This window comes from Lates calcarifer, linkage group LG4 (assembly GCF_001640805.2).
Source record: "Lates calcarifer isolate ASB-BC8 linkage group LG4, TLL_Latcal_v3, whole genome shotgun sequence".
Taxonomy (NCBI): Eukaryota; Metazoa; Chordata; class Actinopteri; family Centropomidae; genus Lates; species Lates calcarifer.
This window is the reverse complement of record NC_066836.1, coordinates 23,202,507-23,221,703: the sequence shown is the minus strand read 5'-3', so window position 1 is coordinate 23,221,703 and position 19,197 is coordinate 23,202,507. Positions and strand designations below refer to the sequence as shown.

The 19,197-nt window shown below is 39.1% G+C and overlaps 1 protein-coding gene across 1 annotated transcript in view; it reads left to right on the top strand.

Moving 5' to 3' along the window:
• The first annotated feature begins 11,562 nt into the window (after window positions 1–11,562).
• The window catches only part of LOC108896682 (cadherin-18-like), a 121,111-nt gene continuing 113,476 nt past the window's right edge, over window positions 11,563–19,197 (top strand). Inside the window, 1 exon segment of the mRNA XM_018695908.2 lies at window positions 11,563–11,792. The gene's annotated coding sequence lies outside the window, so the exon portion shown is untranslated.

Genomic DNA, 19,197 nt, shown 5'->3' with positions numbered 1-19,197 from the left:
TATCAGGATGAGAGTAAAACCATAGCACTGAGAGGAAGGCTGTCATATTTCCACAGTGTCACCCCAAAGGAGAGTTGTCACTCATACTTTTGAGGAAAGCAGACATTTTAAATCTCTCCACCTGGGGCCTTCTCTCCTCCTAAACATATCCATGTCAATCATATTTGTTACAATAGACTGTGCATGCAGTCTGATTTGACAAAAAATACAATATCTATTTCAACCATTTCTTTATTCACTTGCTTTTTCTTCCCGACATTTTCAGTCACCATCCAGGCTAATAAGTGACTTTCCTGATAAAAACCATTTTTGGGCTGGTGTCTGATTCATTTAAAGCTTCAGAAAAATGTTGAGGACAACATAATATTCAAGTAGCACAAAAGCTAGGCATGAAAATGAAATGTGGAGAAGGGACGTCAAGTTTGTGTAAGACGCTAGGTCTCAATTTGTAATGCAACTGACATCCCTCTCACTTCTTTAATGTGCGCACATGACAGGGACAGAGGAAAACTTCAGATAAGAAAGAGAGCAAAGGAGGGAATGTCAGGAACCAAGGAAACAGTCCATGAGAGGAAATGTAATCTCAAACAAGTAGAAAAATGTGCTTTGTAAAGGTTTAAGTAGGAGGGACAAGTTTATGTTGGCCATTAAACTTAATAACCAGAATTTTTCTGTCTATGCACTGAAAATGATGAGAATGAAATGTATTTCAGATTTAATAAAGCCAGTGTCCCACTATAGTTTTTTTTTTCCACTATTAAAAAAAGTTGCGTCTCAACTTCATTCTCTGCCGACAATTGAATGCTTGATTTAATAATGAGTAGCTGTCACTATCAGAGAACAATACACAGCTCAGTCCCACTAAGAGCAACACAATGAGGAGGGCTTTTAACATCCAGTTTGCCGTCATCAGCCAATCTTCATGCCCAGTTCTCTACTAATACAATTTTAATGTACACTAAATGGTTCCAACTGTCAAACTTCTTAACACTACTTTTGTTCACAATCATCCATCCATCTTCTATACCACTTATCCTTAAGGGTCGGGGGGTGGAGCTGATTCCAGCTGACACTGGGTGAGAGGCAGAGTGCACCCTGGACAGACTACCAATCGATTGCAAGGCTGACTTATAAAGTCAAACTTGTTGACAATCACATCTTCAAATTTCATCCTTATCAGATTTGCTCCACATACAAGAAGTTATCCAAACTGATGTTACAGTATGTCCACATAGATGGAAAGGAGATGAGGGGAGTGACTGTTGAATAACCCAGAGCGAACAGTTAAACTGGAAAACCAGATTACGTTACAGTAACTAAGGATTTTATTTACAATGAACTCAAAGGAATCCGTAACTTAAAACAAGCTGACACAGCCAACAAAGATCAGTTAGACTGAACAACTAACTAACTGGAGTAATGGTGTTTCTGCTAGCACATGCAGTCAGTGGCATCTCGCTGCTGATCTGGCCCACAGGTCTATGTCTTTTCCTGTCCCTTTTCAGTACACAGCTAATGAGGTGACTATCCATCGGTGCAGACATTCCCAGTGTGGCAGAGAGGCCACCTCCAAAGTGACACACATGACAGTTCCTTCTGTATATACATACACACACACACACACACACACACACATATTTATATATATATATATTATAGTAGGGGGATGGGGTGAGCACACCCAATCCCCTGGCACACCAGTGACTGCGAGGAAAGGCTGGGAGATTGGTGACTCGAGGGCTCTGGCAACAGTTCCAGAATTGAAGTCTCATCAATCTAGGACCAAATGTGAGAGAGGAGGAATCCAGTTAGGAAGCACAAAGACCTCTCACCAGCCATTCCCCCACAAAGCCACTCCTAATACTACCCCAGACACCCAACCTGATAGAAAGTGACATTGCCCCCAGCGAATGATGACACAGGATGGAATCAGCTCTCAGTAAGAAGTAGGAAGGCAGAAAAGATCTGACTAGTGGGCGTAATGGGCAGCTGTGCAGACTGAGAAGGGCCGAAAGGTCTCTCTCTCTCTCTCTCTCTCTTCTGCTGTCGCTTGCTGCAGGGTTCTGCCTCTGGGGCTGTAGAGTCTCCTGCTGCTCCCACGATCCAGCTCAACCGATGATGTGACAACATTTAAACATTTATTAGTGTTAGTGGTAGTGTTATTGCTATTAACATTTCACTGTTCTGTCATTATTATTCCTTTAGCTATAATTATTATTATTATTATTACTATTTACATTTTGACTTAGTTTGTGTATTTGCAATGTTGTCTTTCTCTAACCCCATCCCCCCACCCCCCTCTCTCTGTCTAAACCCAACCGGTCGAGGCAGATGGCCGCCCACTGAGTCTGGTTCTGCTCGAGGTTTCTGCCTCTTAAAAGGAAGTTTTTCTTTGCCACAGTCTCCCTAGTGCTGCTCATGGTGGATCTGTTGGGTCTCTCTCTGTAAATTTTATAAGATAAAGAGTATGGTCTGGACCTGCTCTATATGTACAGTGCCTCGAGATAACTTCTGTTGTGAATTGGCACTATATAAATAAAATTTGTACTTCGCCAAAAGGTCAACAAGCTTCGCCTTCCAAAAGAGGGACAGGTGAGTCGCATCAATGTCAATGTCCTGCAGCCCCAAGTCAGAGAGAGTGGAACTAAGGTGCGGACGAGCAGCACAGTCTGATTCAACAGACAAGCTCTTTTCACTGGCTGTGTCAGACTTGTCAGCTGTCTTCATCACAGTACATTTCACTTCATCAGGTGAGTCGTTTTCATAGAGGTAGTCAGTGTCAAAGTCTTACAGTGCCACACACGGTGACACAACCACAATCTTGCAATTGCGTCTCAAAATCACTGGTCTAGTGGAGGGATTAATGACGCTCACTGGGACCCATCCGTTGCCCCACAGTGGTGTTACAACACAGCCCACGATCACTGAGCGTGGCACGGTTCGTGACTCGCTTGACTCCACAACGACCATGCTGCTGGCTGACAGACAGACATGGGCAGGTAGACGGCCCCAAACTAAATGTTCTGTCATGGGTTCCAGGGTCACTGCATGTTTGAGTTTAACAGTGCCTACCTTATCAGGACACTCATTACCTCTCCATGTCTCCACAGTGGTCAACGGCTGCAGTAGACTTCCCTCTTCCACAGAAACCTGATCTGAGAAAGAAATTCTCTCCTGGAAGTCTCCAGAGTGCTTCAGCACCCGAATTAGATGTTTTATGACATTGCTACCTAGAATGAGATCATCACATTGGCCCTCCACAATGAGTGTTTGGACCTGAGAAGCAACAGCCAAATACCCTTAGACTTAGACTTAGACAGACTTTACTGATCCCTTTGGGGTGACTCCCTCGGGGAAATTACGTTTCCAGCAGCAAATACAGACAGAACACACCACACAGGGCAGTACAACAACAGTTTGCGAATGAAAGACACAGTTTGTGAACGAAAGATCCTCATCACCCTCAACTCATACACCCCAACAGGTCTTGTTCTCGAACCTCCACATCAGAACAACATTGTTCTGCTCCAGGAGAGAGAGTGCATGAGAGCTCAAAGAACAGGCCATGGAGCTGCTGTCAAGCATGGCTCCAAGCTTCATGGTATCTTGGACCAGCACATCTGTGTGAAAAAGGTTATCAGTTGCAGACAGTCTTTGTGTATTTTGAATAATCACAGTGGAGTTATCACTTGTTAAAGAGCAGAACTGTGAGTATACTGACTAGGTCAACATCATCAGGATCTTGTGGGGATGTGTCATCTGGCCCTACACTACTGCCCTTTTCATTTGGGCCAACTAGTTTCCCTGCTGGTTGGAGCCACCAGGCTGAGCAGCAGGTGAGACCGCAGGAGGAGCGATATGGCAAGCCACAGCCCGATGTCTGGCAGCATAACAGCGGAAGCAAAGATGTTCCCTCCTACAGTGGGACATGGTGTCATGGTTGTCACCCCCACAAACGGCACAAGGACCCCGAGACCTGTTGCAGCTACAAGTACCTGATCTCGGCGGCCGAGAATGTTGGGAGGCCTCTCGCTGCAGTAGCCACTAAAGGAGAGTGATAACATGCTCAAATGACTGCCCTTCAGACTGCGATGTCCTACTGGCTGAAACTGGTTGAGGATCAGGGGCCCTCTCAGCAGACTGAGTATGGCACTGCAAAACACCCACAGCTTGGTTGGTTTGCAGGCTTTCAGCTAGGTGTGAAGACTGTTGTTGCTGGAGGCGCCTCTTTGGTGGTGTTGATCCAAGCTTACCTGAACATCTGTAGCAGTCCACTCTTCCAGTGGTTTGGAGTCTTCCTCTGTCTCTTCAGTCCATCTACAGCAATGTCAATGGCTTTGTTAAGCTGAATCCAATCGTCAACAGCAGTCTCAGTGGAGTGGGGCTTTGTGTCATAAAAGTCAGCAAGAGGCATAAAGGAGGTCACAGAGTCACTGAAGTGTTGCTTAAGTATGATAAACACAGGTTGAGGGCCTGACTTTAAGTCTACAACATCATGTGCTCTCCCCCTTAGCTTGCCCAAAACTTCATCTACCTGGTTACATAGTTCAATGCCCCTCCTACTCAGATAAAGCATCATAGCTTCTTACCACTCAGAGACCAAAATCTTGTCTGTATCATCTCCCCTGAAAGGGTGTGGTTCATAACTATTATGGTTAATTGTCAAGTTAACCTTAGAAAGATCAGCTGTTGACTGGGTCACGCTAGCATCACTAGCTGGAATGGACTTAAGACATGAAATCATGTTCTCACCTATACTGTTCCCTATCTGTCTCACCAAGTCCTGAGAAGATGGACATCTTGCCCAGAAAGTGCAGACTCACCATCCACCCCAGCATCTGCAGTGCAGTCCACTACCAGCACTTGATGCATTATGTTCATCAATTGTCATCAGTTAACAACCTTAACTTTTGCCAGAAAATGTTGGAAGGGATTGGTGTTGGTCGGACAACATGAAAGAAAACTTTCAATAATCTACAAAGCATGGCTGTGGTAATATAAAAAAAATTACAAAATGTCTGAGGCAATTCTGGTTCAGTCACTGATTCAGTCTTGTATTAATTTGGCTTGTGAAATAAAGAAATATTGTTTATATATGAAGGACTACAGCCATGGGAACATTTAGCAAAAGAAAGAATAAAAGTAAAGTGATAAAAACAAAGAGCAAAATAGAGGAAAGAAGAGTAAGAGTCAGTGTGACCAGCTGTTTTTATTCCCCTGGGGGGATGCTGGGCACATTGTGGGCATGGTAGCAGTTGTACTCCAGTTGGGCTCTTCTCTCTTTGTTTCACTAGAGCAGAGGATAATTTATTTACAAGACTGTTTAATATAGGATTGTTTAATCTGGAGTCCATGTGTAAAAGTCACATATCCACCTTCCACAGTGACCCATTAAAACATATAACACTATATACACCACATATGAAACTACTGTACTATTAATGAAGAAAAGCAATAGTACAAGCATGACTTGAGTTAAGTGACTGAAAAGTAATAAATGGTCTCTAACATGATGAGTAAATGAACAGAGATCAGGGTCCTTTAATCAATAATAATAAAAATACAATTTCCAAGGCAGTGCTAGTATGCAGCATAATTTATCTAAGAGAGACAGAGTGAATACAGTGGCTTGTGTATGTGTATGTATGTTATGGCAGAAAGAGGAAGAATGATAACTACATTTTTCCTGATGTTGGCTTCTTTTAATGAAGAAACAGCCAATATCAATCAGAGATGAGGTCTTTGAACTCATTTTCATTCCATGGAGATGTTTGATTGATTGTTTATTCCTACATTTGCCTTGTATCCATTTAGGTCGTCTTTAAAACCCACCAGGATTCTATCATGCTAATCTCATCCTGAGAGTGGATCATTTTGTCTTTGTTCCAAGATTGTGATAGTTTTAGTGTGTGAGAGAGAGGGGAAATCTTAGGCTAAACAGCATTCATCCACTATGACCTTGTCAATGGCATACCAATGCTTTTCAACTGTCTCTGCTACATTGTATAAGGATAATGTGTATTTAAGCGTATTTAAGCTCATTCTGACTGCTCTTTGAAAGGAGCAGTCAATACAAATTTATTTTATTGTGTTAATACCGACTTGTTATTAAATCATAGCTATGGCTGATATCTATGGCTGAGGTTCAGAGCAAAGAAACACCAGAGTGAGGAGCATATAGCACCAGACATGGAGAAGAAAGTGACAATGCTGAAAGCTGGAATAGAACATAATTCCAAACAAACAGGATATAACCATCTCAAAAACTTATTCAATGATTTTGTTTTGTTTTCTTTCAGTTGCTCATTGTTTCCTATGTCCAAAATCCAATGTTGCAAATATACATAAAACATTTTTCTAAATAAATACAATGACCAACACAGAGAAAAGTTTTTATAAAGACATAATTTTACAAAGATGTAATTAAGAATCCTAAAGAATGGGTTATACAAATCGACAAAAACACTTATTAAAAAGGTTACCATAAAAATTATCTCGGATATTGTACTTTTCATCATACTTTCAGGCTGTTCAGTGAATTATTTTTACTTATACTTAATTTGCTCTGGAAAAGGGCAACAAAGTAGAGCTGGATTGTGGATTACATTCCATTGGTGGTATAGGTTGTAAGGGCAAGTTATGCAATGGGGAAAGTTCTGCAAGGACACCCCTTTGTTTCTGGTTGGATCAAGCTGACCTTCTCAGTGATCTCTGCTTGAGAATTCTTTCTTTACTATAGTTTGGTGAAGGAGTTAGGACTCAAATTCAGACACAAAGAGTGAGTGAGTTGGAGTAGAGACAGATTTTTATAACAAAAAGAGGTATGTCACAGTCTTAAGGTTGATTTAGTCCACGAGCAAACCAAAATCCCAAACTCCTGGAAACAAAAGGCAACCAGTACACTACACTAGGGGGCAGGTGAACCCAGGACAATGAGACACACAGGAACATTGGAACATCACACAGCACAGGTAAATGACAAGCCAGCACGGGGACACAACACATATTCACTAGACTCTGACACTGACGAGGGGGAAGACAAAGCTTAAATAAACACAGGGGGTGATTACCAATTGAACACAGCTGGTACTGGAAACCGAACAAAGACAACAAGTAAAAGCACACACCAGGGAAAGTAATCACAGAAATAAAACAGGGATTGAGCAGAACACAATGGAGTAGACTAAGACAAGAACTGAATACACAAGACACACCAGCAGGATAAGTAACAGGAACACTGCAGTCACTGAGAACACAAGAAAACTAATAATTATTAAATAAAACCAAAAACCTGACCCTCTCAGGAAGGGGGCTCATGACAGCTTCATCTTAATGAAATATGTTAATCAGCTGTACAGTGGCTTTGGGCTTAAGCTACCATTTTAACAAGGAAAGATTTGTTTGTCTGATTTGTATCCTTTTTTAAATCAGTGAACGTAATGTAGTCATTAATACAAAAGACTTATGTAAGAACATCTGATTCAAGAAATGTACAAATACTATGCACTCACATTCTAACACCATATTCATTACCTTTTACCCTATTATTAATCACCAACTCAAATAACTCCCTCAAAAAAATCAGAGTAATCCATGTCATTCCATGTCTTTTGTGCAGCTTTGCTGTTAACTCATGGTGACTTGTTCAAATCTTGATAATGGCACACATGCAAAGGATGGTGCTGCACCATGAACGGGAAAGAAATTCAAACTCTGGTGGATTGGTGCCCTTATAAAGGTTGATTTAAGTTTTTGAATATTAGTAAAATGAAGTGGTCATGTTTCATGTACTTATCTTTATTTCTGATATTTGTTTCTATAAATAACAACAAATAATAATAATAACAAATATTAAACATTCATGAATGAGGCAAATACATCTGACTTAATACATGCACACCTCTGACAGAGATGCTCTGTGTGTTTGCTACACTACATGCATATAATTACATACTCTGTGCTGGAAGCTCTGGAATATTGAATATTCAAAATATTTTGCAGTTTGTGCAGTTTATAGCACAAATCCCTGTCATACTGCTCTCAGCAGAAGTTCACTGGAGTCAGTGAACACATCTCAAAAAGACATCACTCATTACTCACTATGCTGCAGATCATCCAGAGACTCAAATTATAAAACAAAAAACAATAAATGGTTAACTACAATGTTTCTGCAGCAAAGGCTATTTCAGTGTCAATCAGTCAGTAACACTGCCACTTCTCTGGCAGACAAAGGCACACTGTAGGATGATGGTGCTAGTGCTTTCATCACATGTTGTGGCTAAAAAAGGCTCAATAGATCTTTAGACTTGTGGACTTAAGAGGATAATTCTGGTTTGGGGTGCTCTTTACATTTTGTTCATCATTCCTGTCTGTACTAATAATGCTGCACTCACAGCAAGAAACCATATTTTTATAAAGAGTACCATCTGTCAGAATGGATGAAAGTAGAGAGTAGACAGAAGGGCTAGGTGAATTCCTACCATTGGTTCAGCTGAGAAGATGAAAGCCTGACCACTCATTAGTGCCAGAATAGAGAACACCAGTCTGTTTCATCATAACTGAGCCTGTCAATTTCTTGAGTTATGAGAATAGTGAATTAATAGAATTATGAGAAAGTGAGAGTTGTGGTACATTTTGGTGCTTTCTGTCTATTTTTAAGATTCTGGAGATCACGCTCATGTTGCTTGCTTCTTTAGATTTTAATAAAACCTCATGGCTGTATTGGATGCTGAAGTGGCCAAAATAATTACTGTAGGTTTAAAGCTGCATTGATCAACTGTTTGTGTGGAGAATGGGTAAAACAATGTAATGTATAAGGGGTCACTTGTAGTGATAAATCCTCAGAGAAGTATTTTATCCTCAGACTGGATCATTTTATTTGCATTAATTGAACCATAATAAACTACTTTGAGTGCTATTTATTAGATTAGCTGCAGTTTGTGCATGTTAACGATAACCACGTACACAAAACTTTGAAAAGTTCCATAAGTTTCTCTGCTTGGACCAGTTCTATTCATCTTGTATTTGTTTCCTGCAGGTTCCTAATTAATGAAGCCTTAGCTTGACGCTCTACTAATAGCCTGTTGTAATGCACATCATCAAAGTATAAAAAACTCCACAGGATTCTCAAATGGGTAAATTAATGTGAGTACAAGAGTGTCAGAGAGAGGGGTCAAAAAACTGTCTGGATCCACTTCATGTTGCCTGACTCAAAGTCTGATGTGGAAACCACACCCCACCGATACTTAAATGTTAACAAGCAATCAAATATGCAAATTTACTAGAGAGCCTCAGTACACTCACTAATATCACTAAACATTACAGATGAGAATTTTAACCCTTTAAATTATCCACACACATCTTTTTAAATGCTATGAATTAAACCATGACCTTATCACTCTCAATACATATGAACTGTAATTATTTTAATCTGTAAATATTCCTTTTGATCTCAATAAACATCAATTACTACTATAAACATAAACTTAACTAAAAATGAATTCTTCTACATTTTCTTTAGGCAACATTATCAGGAAACACTACATAAACTCCCATTGTTATGCAGATGATACTCAATTATACTTGAAGAATGAAGCCTGATAAAAGTGGTCAGTTATCCAAACTTCAGACATGCCTTAGGGACATAAAGACCTGAATGACCTGCAATTTTCTGCTAATAAACTCACAAAACTGAAGTTATTGTATTTGACCATGAATACCCCAGAGACATGATTGTAGTTAGGCGAGATGGCATTGCCTGGGCCTCCAGCTCCATCATAAGGAACTTCTGAGTAAGCTTTTCTACATTGGCTCTGTGAAATTCAGAGTAGAATTTAAAATCCTCCTCCTCCTCAACTACAAAGCCCTTAATGGTCACACACCATCATATCTTAAAGAGCTTATTGTTCCCTACAATCGCATTAGAACACTGCACTCCCAGAATGCTGGTTAACTGGTGGTTCCTAGAGTTTCAGGCAGTAGAATGGGAGGCAGAGCCTTCAGTTATCAGGCTCCTCTACGGTGGACCCTTCTTCCAGTTTGGGTCCAGGAGGCAGAGACACCCTCTGTACTTTTAACAGTAGGCTTAAAACTTGAAAAAACCATCCCCCAGTTATGCTGCTACAGGCCTAGACTGCAGAGGGGCTTCCCATGATGCATTTGACTTGACTATGAATTTTGCTTTTATTATTCGGCTAGAAAAAAAAATCTAAGTGCATGTTGAATTATTTTTTTCTCAAAGATGGTTTTTGTCATTTTAAGTAGTTCTTATCTTACTGATATAAGGTCCAGTGTTCTTTTTTCGGACATGTTTGGTTTAAATTAGTTATTTGATACTGTAATAAAGGGATGTGATGTCATGATTGACAGCTCTGATGGACTCGTCATTGCTTGGGCAGGTGTATGGGCAGGAGCTCGATATGGCAACTCCACCACCTCATCACTACTGTGCAGACTCTGACTCCATATCATCATGTCTACCTTTATATACAGTCATTGGTCTTTAAGGATCAAATTGTGATAATATAAATAATAATATAATATATAATAATAATGTAAGTGTTTGTGGTGTTTAGAAAAAATATATTCATTGTTTTACAGTTGGTCCTTTGGCAATGATCATGTATGGGATTACATCAAACATGCACTGTTCCTTGTTGCTAAAAGGCAACTTTATATACATTTATACATACTATACAACTTTATCACTTTACATCTTGTTATTGTTATTTGTGATATTGAACTTGTTGTGGAAGTCTGCCCCAAAGTGGCCAAAAGGAAAATATTATGCTTCTGAGAGTGTGGCAGAGATGGGATGAAGCAAAAATGTGATTAGTCAGATGATCAAACAGGTTGTAAACAAAAGCCCATGTTAACAAATTTTATTTGGAAGACAAATCAAAGGTGAAAAAGAAACCCAAGGTGTCTGTTCAGTGTTAACCTACCATATTTACTTTTTTTGTGTTTTGGACTTTTTTTTTTCCTTTTTTCCAACCTGACCTAAACGGGAGCCCCCTGGCCACTTGTGTTTAGTTACCCTGTCGAAATCCTCGATGACATTGGCATGTTCCCAGATCTCAGCCATACGAGTATAATGTTATAATGACTGAGAAATGGCCAGAACTACAAAAATAAGACCCATATTGTACTATATATATATATATATAAAAAAAAATATTATTTATTTAAAGTATATGTTTTGAAAAATCATCCTTTAGCCATCCTTTGTATTGCTCTTACAGAGACATAGGTGAAGAGAGGTTGACAGAGCCATGTACGGGCAAACTGCAAAAATAATAGTGTGTGTGTGTACATATATATATATAGTATATATATATACACATATATCTATCTCTCTCTCTCTCTATCTATCTATATATATATATATATAGAGAGAGAGATAGATAGATAGATATAGATATGTATACACACACACACACATTATATATATATATATATATATATGTATGTATGTATGTATGTATGTATGTCAGAGAGAGTGAGAGGAAATTAAACCAAAGACCAGAACTGGAAGAGAGAGAGAGAAGAGATGAGGAGAGAGTGAGTTAAGAGGAAGAGAGGTGGGGCAGAGGCGGTCTTTTATTCTGCTCAGTGCTACAGCCACAGAGAGAGAGAGGGAGAGAGAGAGCCAGAGGGAGAGAGGGATATACACTTTCTTGTCGACAGTGGCAGGCAGATGCAGAGGGAGCAAGCAGAATCAACAGAGAGGGAAAAAGACAGATGAGAGTAACACAGCGGGAGGAGGGGAGTCTGAACTCATCCGTCTGCACAAGGTAAGGATCGTCACTCCATTTATCTCCAGCTCTCTTTGTCTGTTTTCCTCTCATCTCTTTCATCCTTCCTCTGTTTCTCTTCCTTTTACTCCTGCTTTGCTGCAGAGAAATGCTGTTTAACTGCTGCAGCTGCTTCTGTTGTGTGTGTGTGATAGAAAAAGTGTCTGCAGTTTGTCCAGTGTGCTGATGACTTGTGTGTGTCAGAGAGATTTGTGTATAGATGAATAAATGAGATTTGTGTAGATGAATAAAATTTCAGTCACATTCCATTTGTAAAGCTGCTTGTTTTGGCCATAGGGAATATTCTTTTTATGACTGCACATATGCTCATTGTTAAAACACACTCACACACCCCTAAACACACTCTGCTGTAGCTCTATCTGTCAGTGTATTGGTGGTGTTGTACTCCAGGCAGTGCAGATCTTAAAGGAAATCATTTGCCAGTGGACTGTGAGCAATTGTTTTGCAGTCTTGCATGCAGACCAGGCAGCTGGACAATTGCAGATTTTTTAAACGTCCATCCTTATCTGTGGATTTTTATAAGCCAATAGGAAAGCTTTTCTGACAAAAATGAGACTACTCTTAGTAATGCAAATGAGCAAAATGTGTAAATCCCTTTGGTAAATCAAGATTGGGCTTTTCATGTATAAATGCAGCCAGTGAAAAGTTTTACAGAGCTGAGCAGGAATGCTCTGGTTATTGTAGTCATCTCCATTTGCTTTTTATTTTGCCTCCATCTTTGGGTCAGGTCAGTGGTGTTTTTGCCATTTTTCCAGAGATCACTGACCTCTCAAAAAGAATTATTTGTACTTTTGTGTGTTTTATCCTCTTAGGCTTGTTATATAGCAACTAGCTAGAGGTGGCGCTGTTCTTTTTTTTCCAGCAATTAAATATATTGCTTGTCGTGCATCCATGTCATACTGTATCCATAGTAGTCATGGCCTTTATTTACCTCAGCTGCAGAGAGAACCAGTCCTTGATTACAGACTTTTCTTCTCTAGTTAATGCAAACTTTGCACAATTTTAGCTGTTGTCTTGATAAATTCAGGCTATTGTCCATTTCCATAACACTAATTTTATCAGCACAAGAGAGTCATGTCAAAGTCATGTCTCACTTTCTTTTTTTAACAAAAATATTGTTTTCATTCACTGCTTCTCTCATTGTTCCATCAGTGTTATCACCAATGAAATTTTGCATGTCCAGAGTTGTTTAATTTGAGTCTTTATTGCTGGGCTTTATTTCTGCACTATTTGTGTGTTTTGGTGAAACGTTTTCATTTGTGTTTGGTGATAATTATTATATGTTAGCATGCTAACATGCTTAACTAAGATGTTGTCATGCTAGCATTAACATTTAGCTTAAAGAACTGCTGTGTCTACTTACAGCTTCACAGAGCCTCATTGTTCACAATTGCATCTTTTGTAGTGATTGTGTAAGTCTAACAGTGACCAGTATCTGTAGACACTGAGTCAGATAAATGCCTTAATTCTTAATTTAGTAAGATAAACAAGATGTAACATATGATTCAGGTCAACATGTTTGTTTGATATACACATATTTTATGTCCTTAGTTTTGGCTTTAACAAGATATTTTCCAACTGTTTTGATTCATACTTCAATAAAAGTTTACTTTGGATAAAGTTAACATCACAGCACAGACTGTAGATATACAGACAACGTCTGTGAATATTCTCTATCATCCAGGTCACAGTCCTCCAGGAAGGGCTGAGTTAAGGGCAACTGAACTTGGTTATTTCACCTCTCATCCAAGCTGCTTCTTAACTTCTGAACTGAAAACATTTTATTGCTCTATCCTTTAATAGAATCTACAAATTAAGATTGTTTTAAGCCCCATATCCCTGCAGCACAATTCAGTATTGGGAAGCAAGCATCATAAATTTTAGTATATGTTGAATAGCTAAGATCTTTTGCATAATTTAAATTCATTAATGGTTGATCCTAGAGAAAAACTGAGACATTAATAAGATTTATTATATAGCAACTAAAACAAAATTAATTCTTTGTATCTTAAATCCATTATTTGTGTTTTTGATTTATTATTAATCTTCACTTATAAGACCACATACCAATCACAGTTCACATATTTTATTCATCAGCCAGTAAAACTATATCATCCACATATAATGAAATATAGTAAAAGAACATTATGCCTAAAGCTTCCTTAATCTGTAGAGCTAAGTCATTCACAAATATTACAAAGAGAATTGGAGAGAGAATATCCCATAGTTTTACAGTCTCCAGTTTGTTGTAGAACAAATTTAATTTAAACAAGAGTAGTCAAATCTTATTTTTGTTTTCAGTAATCAAATTATTTCATATAATTTCAATTAGAATTTTATTTTACTTCTCAGCACTTAATTGATTGATTGATTGATCAAAGCTGTAGAGAGTTGTTACTTTGTATTGGATCCAGCTGTTTTGCTTGCCCTCCTCTGAACTGCTTTACATTGATCATTCACAACATTAAACCTCAGACAGGTGAAGTGAATAACACTGATCATATGGTTACAGTCTGATGCTCTGCTGGGAAACCTTGGCTCCTTCATTCATCTGGATGTTACTTTAAACATGTATCACCCACCTTAACGTTGTTGCAGACCAAGCACCCCCCCACCCATGGCAAAGACACTCCCCAATGGGAGAAGGTTCCACAGTAGAGGAGCCTGATAGCTGAAGGCTTCTGAGGTGTTCAGGATATCATCCAAGCCTTAATGTCCCGAAGGCATGCCTGAAGTTTGGCCCAGGGGAAGCATTTACAGGGTGAATAGAATTGGTCCAAGCACTGACCCTTGTGGAACTCTGTGTCTAACTTATGTGTACATGGAGGAGTTTAACATTTACAAACTGAAGCCTATCAGATAGATAGGACTTAAACCATTTTAGCGCAGTTCCTTTAATGCCAATAAAGTGCTACCAGTCTCTGTAAAAGGATGTGATGGTCAGTTGTATCAAAAGCAGCACTGACATCTAACAAGACAAGTACAGAAACAAATCTGTTGTCTGATGCAATTAGGAGGTCGTTTGTAACTTTTTCAAGTGCTGTCTCTGTGCTGTGATACAACCTGATCCTAAAACCTAAATCCTGACTGAAAATCCTTGAATAAACTATTATCTTGTAGAAAGTCACACAACTGTTTTGCAACTGCTTTTTCCAGGATCTAAGAAAGAAAGGGGAGGTTAGATATAGGTCTATAGTTACCTAATATGTCTGGATCTAGACTGGGCTTTTTTAGAAGAGGTTTGATTACAGCTATTTTATACGACTGCAGCACATAGTTATTAAGGACAGATTTAACATATCCAATACAGAATTGCAAATTAAGGGCTTCCTTAAGCACCCTAGTTAGGATGGGGTCTAAAACAGCGGTCCCCAACCTTTTTTGTGCCACAGACCGGTTTAATGTCAGACAAGGTGTGGTGGAGGCCGTAGCAGCCCCTTTAAGAAGGTAGTGGATGTAGGTAAGACGTGACCGAGGCAAGCATCTTGACATGCATCAAGAGTGAGTCATAGACAGATGTGGCGGAGAGAATCTGGTAATTTTCCAAAATAAAATATTGTTCAATATTTATCATTGTTACATATTGTTATGTATTCTTTCTGTACGGCCCAGTACCAATTGACCCACAGGCCGGTCCAGTTTGGTGGTATGCCATATAAAAAAAATGTGGCTGATTGGTGTATGAAGCTGTATACACTTTGCTTGCATTTTACTTATGGTAAAGGAAACTGTCTGGAAATATTCTAGGTCATCTTTTTAAAGTCACTACAAGTGTCCAGAGAGTCATGGAGAGTTATTATATAATCCACAACAGCTTTTCCTTTTTATCCTAACTATGCCTTTTGTTATTCAAGATGAAATGTCATCTATATTACCCATACAGTCATCTTTATCTGAAAAAATGGCATTAGCATCTAAAAACAGACCTGAGCCAGCAGATGACTAAAAAAAAAAGTAACTGAGTTTCATCATCTTATAGATCTCAGTCCCAGTCAATCTGATCATCACCTCATAAAGGTTTTTCATTTAATTAAATCATATCAGGGTTTCTAGTCTCCACTAATAAGTTTAGACGAACCCTCTGGTAACGCTAGATGAAAGGTCAGGGGATGACCAAAGTCATTTTAGTGTCAGTATATTATCAGAATTGCTCATCATACAGTCAGTCAGATTCATAAACCTCCTTATGGATGTCAGAAAGAGGAGGTTGGGGGGTTGTGTATAATAATTTCTTCTTTTTTTGTGTGGCTATGCAGACGTGAGAAAGGAGCTAAGGTTTGACTTTCTCACCCCCCTTTTGCAGTTTTTACACCTCTGTTTCTGTCATTTCCCACATGTGACAACCATGTGCAACACCATCAGTGTCTTCCAGAAGAAACTGTCTGAAAACTGTGCATCATTATCCCCATGTGCATCTCTCCCCAGTCTATTACAGTCAGCTTTTTACTCTGCCTTCAAGTGTGGCTCCTGTCTATGAAGCCTAAACGGACACATGAGGTCAGACAACACATTGTGTGAACTAAAAAAATGTGGGTTTTTTTGTTTTTGTTTGTTTTTAGGACAAAACATAATGAAATGAAACTGAGAGAATCTTACTATATGGAAACAGATGCTCAGTGTTGCATTATGACTGACAGCTCTCTGCGCTGAGATTCCCTCAAGATGTGGAGGGAAAAAGTAATCTACTGTTGCTGCTGCTATTTTCAATAATAAAACAGAAATGAAACTCTAAGAGCAGACCAAGATCTAGCAGACGGACTTGTCTGTTTACATCAGCTGACTTGACAAATGTAAAAAGAGTGCAATGACAAAAGCTGTCATGTGGCTCCCATCCAGCTCACACTCTGTGCCCGGTGGACACAGCAACACTGAATGATCATGTCATCCCTGACGCATAAAGTCACAGCTACTAAGGTTTGTAATGGCACGCATGCACTTAAGGTTTTTTTTATTTCCATCCATCCATTATCTATACCGCTTATCCGTATATTTTTTATTTTGACAGACAGCCTGATGTGTTCCAGCTGACAGTTGCAGTTAAATGTCAAGTTAAGTCAAGTCAAAGTTTATTTCAAGTGCATTATCAAACATGACTGTCTCAGCACACTTTACAACGGTAAAAACAACAAAATTAAACTACAATTTAAAAAGCATAATATAATAAAATACATTTATAGAAGAAACACTAAATAAAATTGTTAGAGATAAACCATGGGGAGCAATATGCCAGTAACAATGAGTTAGATATTGTTTGACAAAGAACACAGGTGAGTTTTATGAGCAAGTGTTTTTTCTCCAATTGTTCCCAATGAGGACAGATTGAATGCAGCCATCTCTGAGTGCTTCTCTTGATTTTTCAGAAAAGCGCTAGTGTCATCACAAATAGTCAAACAAAAAGTGATAAAGACCAAAGGGGCAATGCTAATATACAACAGCAGAACTGACATTTTGTCAAGGTAATGTCATAGAAACAAAACCCACGCACAGCGCTTCTTGACACATGGCCTAAATCTAGCCATGAAAGGTTTCCAGAGAAGGAGCTGCTCTGATATCTACAGGAAGACTGTCCCACAGGAAGTGACCACAATGTGGAAATGCTCCAAAACCCGAATGGTTAAAGTGGGTAGAATGAGAACTATGACTATGTGCAAGTTCATGTGGTTCTCCTCAAGTCGAGTACTTTGAAATCAGCTCTAGTGTGTATAGGCAGACAATGGACAAATCAGGATAGGAGAGATGTGATCAGATTCTCCCAGTTAGGGAGAAGCTGAAATACACTGTTGCCCATAAAGTTGGAAAAATGTCAGTTTCAGACACATTCCTTTTTATTCCTATTTATACACATCAGTAATTACCTTTGACCAGGTGCAATGATTGCATACTGAGTCCCTGTTACCAAGGTGAAATGAATTCATGCTTAACAATTGTTTGGCACTATAAAAGGCAAGACAATCGCTGTATTGTCCTTTTCCTGCTTGAAGTCTGTATGCAGTACGTTTGCACGTTTTCAGAATTGGCTGTATAACTTCCAACCAAATTTGACACAGAAGTTCCCTAGGCTATGCTCGTCCAACGCAACCAGCAATACGCCAACAGGACGGACACAAACAAGCCAACATTGCTAATTTCCTTGGAATATCACAGAGTGCGGTCTGTAAAATCCTCAAACGTCTTTGAGAGGAGGGTCATTTGAGGCCACGATGACCATGACTAACTACCAGACGAGATGATTGGCAACTGCTTAATCTGTGCCATGGAAATCGGAAAATGCCAGCGAGCCGCCTTCGTTGTTTGTGGAGAAGACACCATGGAATCAACGTTTCCCGCCAAACGGTATTTTGTTTAAGCCTAAATACACAGTGTGCAAAGGTTAATTGTGGTTTCATTTTCACTGTGATATGTTTGATCAATAAAGTTTTGAGAAGATATACACTTTTTCTATCAACAATAAGGCACATTGTCACAATCATATCGTGAGAAAGTAAAATATTTATTCCAACTTTATGGGCAACAGTGTATATTGTGCATTTAAATTGTAATCATACAATGATATAATAAATAAATAAATAAATTTGTCTAATGACCTACCACTGGAAAGTCATATATATACAAATTTAGAAATGAGTAATTAAGTAGGATCAACAGGGACTTGCATGTATTCAAATGATCACATCTGTGACCACATGTTGAAATTATGAGATAAACTGCCTAAACATAGTGTGACAGTAGCAAAAACTGCTGATAAAACTGCTTAAAAAGTTTGGTGACCGTAGCTCTGTGATGTGATGCCATCAGCTCATCTGACCAGAGCACTCAAACAAAGGTCTTTGTGGTGATATCCTCCTCTTTCACTCTTATTCGAAAGTCCATCTGCACCTGCTGCCACCATCAGTTAGAACTGTCATGAACCTCAACTGTGCACATGTGTAGGTGCAGCAACACAATTGGCTTGGTATTTTTCCTAGTGTGGTAGATGATTGGCTGTTTCTGGGAGGGTGTGACATGAGTCATATAACTGACATCTTCGAGTTCAATGTCTCTCCCTTATAATGTCTCTGAAACAACTCACTGGAAATGATAAATTCACACCATGTTTATATTGTCAAAATCGAGTGTCAGTACTTGCCAACTAGTACATAACGATTCAAATAAACATGTTGCTTCCATGTCCATGAATATGTCTCAGTACTACAGATGGTGAAAGCTTGTGGAAAGTTTGTTGTAGGTTGCAGCTTTAAAACTGTGGGAGTGCCATATCTCAGTAGATACTGATCTAACCAGGCAGTCGGACACTGTCAGAGGTGCCAACCCCCAAAACATTAGTTCACTAGACTAACTGCTCCCCTGGAAAACAGAATATACAGCAAATAACACTGAACATCTA